This window comes from Triticum aestivum, chromosome 3A (genome assembly GCF_018294505.1).
Source record: "Triticum aestivum cultivar Chinese Spring chromosome 3A, IWGSC CS RefSeq v2.1, whole genome shotgun sequence".
In the NCBI taxonomy this organism is placed as follows: domain Eukaryota; kingdom Viridiplantae; phylum Streptophyta; class Magnoliopsida; order Poales; family Poaceae; genus Triticum; species Triticum aestivum.
In genome coordinates, this window is record NC_057800.1 from 512,404,101 (window position 1) to 512,406,702 (window position 2,602).

General features: G+C 52.7%; 1 long non-coding RNA gene across 1 annotated transcript; it reads left to right on the forward strand.

Moving 5' to 3' along the window:
- Positions 1-353: 353 nt before the first annotated feature.
- Positions 354-2,226, forward strand: LOC123058511 (uncharacterized). The gene is made up of 3 exons (XR_006427224.1): positions 354-1,135; positions 1,226-1,350; positions 1,459-2,226. It is a non-coding gene; the product is annotated as an uncharacterized lncRNA (long non-coding RNA).
- Positions 2,227-2,602: the final 376 nt, after the last annotated feature.

The window sequence follows — 2,602 nt, forward strand, 5'->3', positions numbered from 1 at the left end:
AAGTCCCTGTTGTTCACCAGTGCACGGCCAAATTTACTGCAGTAAACTTCAGGCGGTGATTACCATTTAACCATGGCAGTTTTAACCAAACTACCACCGCAGTTGCAACCTCCCTAGGAAGGACAAACCCCCAGACGTCGTTTGGCCGGCCGTGTGGCACTGTGTGCACCAGTGCACGCGGTGATCACGAGCTTTGGCATGCAATACACGCGCTCTGCTGGCGTTGGCCGCGTCTAGGCGTCTTCTAGCTCCGGCCCCTCCTCCTCTCGCCGCCTTCGCGCTCGTGAGCGTGTCCAACAACTTCACCGCGTCTCGCCATCCTGCTGGAGCCATATCCCCCTCTGTAAGCCCTCTGTCAGCGCTCGTCGCCATGCGCCCACGGGCGCACTGTGGCCGACCGAGCATTATTGGCGCCGTGGTTGTCCCCTCTGCGCCCTCGGCCTCTCTTGCCCTGTGCACCGCTGTCGCTCGTCCTCTCCTCCCTCGTCGCGTTCCCGCGCCTCCCCGTGATCGCTGAGCCTCGCCAGAGCGTTGGCCGGATCCCCGTGGTGACACCCGAGCTCGGTCTCCCTCGCCCGCCTATATATATGCCTCCCCCGAGCCTTTAGAGCACACCAGAAGCCTCCCCGCACTCCACTACCCCTCCCCAGCCTCTCATTCGACCTCGAGGAGCTCCCTGTGCCCACCATCGCCGCCTTGGCCGCCGCCTCTGCTCACTTCGATTCCGGCGAACCACGCCCCCTCCCTTCATTCTTCCACCACTAGTCGACCGACCAGACTCCGGCGGACCGCACAACCTCCTTTACTTTTTGCCAAGACCCCGGTGGCGTCGTCTCCAACTCCGGCCGAGCCGCCGTCCGCCACCACGCGAACCCTGCCCGACCCCTTCCTCTCCGGCGTGAGCCATGGGCTCAGATCGACGCGGCTCTCCGCGCTGAGCTCTTCGGTAGGTGGAGCGTCGCCGGAGGCCCTCTGTGGCGCCTGCTAGCGTCGCCCGACGCCGGCGGCCTCCCTGCCTCGCGGGCGGGCGTGAGGAAGATGAAGCCGCCCCGCCCAGCTGGCCAGACGGGCCCCACCACCGTGCGTGAACCCACCCATCAGCCTCTCCGTGCGTTGACCCGGCCCAGATGACGTGGTAAGTGGAAACGTACTGCGTGAAGTTCATTTTCCTGGTCAGAAAGCGCATTCCTTTTGAACTACGACTGAAGTTCGTTTCCTTTGGCAGAAAGCATACTCCACCCCAATACGTTTTCGGTTTTCTCAGTTAGGGGCTTGTTTGCAGAAAACTTTTCACAAATAGGCCCCTGGCGGAAAACACTTTATAACTTTTCAACCACAACTCCAAATGAGGTGAATCCAAAGCCCACTTCTTCGTTTCATCGAGCCCGTTCCGATGGAAACATTTTCACCATGTTTTAACATTCTGAAAATGACCATTTTGCCCTTGCACTAAATCAGCCCGCTTCGAGAGAGAACGTTTTCCGGCGATTCTTTCCGCGAGCTTCTCGCACTTCTTCCCGGTGATTTCTTCCACCCCAGGCAAGCCACACCCTCCATTTGCATGATTGCAATGCAGTGACATGGTTTATTTATTTGAACTTGTTTAAAATATTGTATTAGCAATGTATGATTTGTTCATGGAATTTCTCGTAGTATTGTTTTGACCTTGATATTGCCATGATATTGCTTGGAGTTCTAGGACTTATGTTCTGATGATTATGTGGATGACATGTGACTTTGGATTCTTAGTGGCTATTATGATTATTTTCATGATGGTATCTGGTATTATTTTGGAGTATTACTTTGGACATGTGCCTTTGGATTCTTAGTGGCTATTATGATTATTTTCATGATGGTATCTGGTATTATTTTGGAGTATTACTTTGGATATGATGTTGCCTTTGGATTATTAGTGGCTAGTGTTAGTTTCATCATGATGCTAGTTGATCTTATGTTTTGGAGTATGATGATGGAGATGATGCGTGCATGTGGATCATAGCTGGATAGTTAGTTCTTGATATTTGAGTAGTAGTATTATCGTTCTTGAATTCATAATGATAGTAGTGTTATACTGTCCTAGGAGTATTTTGATACGACGATATTAAGCTTTGGATTATTTGTTGGATATTGCTATGACTTGGATTATAGTTTGATAGTTGATATCGGAGTATTAGTTATCATAGTTATATTTTTGGGGATAAATTCCGTCATTAAGTTGGTCAGGTGCCACCGAACCGGGCTTTCTCCAGTGCAACCACATTTGCCTTTATGGGAAGGCCCTAATGCGATGCTATTGCCGTGTCTCTCGCCGGTGCCTCCAACGAGGGAAGGTTATGGGCGTGCGCTACCCTGATCAGGTAGGCGGACATAAGCCTTGTGTGCCCATAGTTGGATATTTGCGCGCTTTTGTCCCTGTTTGGGACCGTTTTTGTTGGCCACAACGGTGGCCGTTGGTGTCTTTGGTAGGCACGGGGCCACCCAGGACTGAACCCAAAGGGGGTGTTGGTCAGAGTGGCCAGGAGAGTGTCATGTCCGTAGATCGGTTTTGTCGGAACGCCGTTGGTCCACCCGAATGGGAGTGCGAGGCCATTGTCGGATTTCG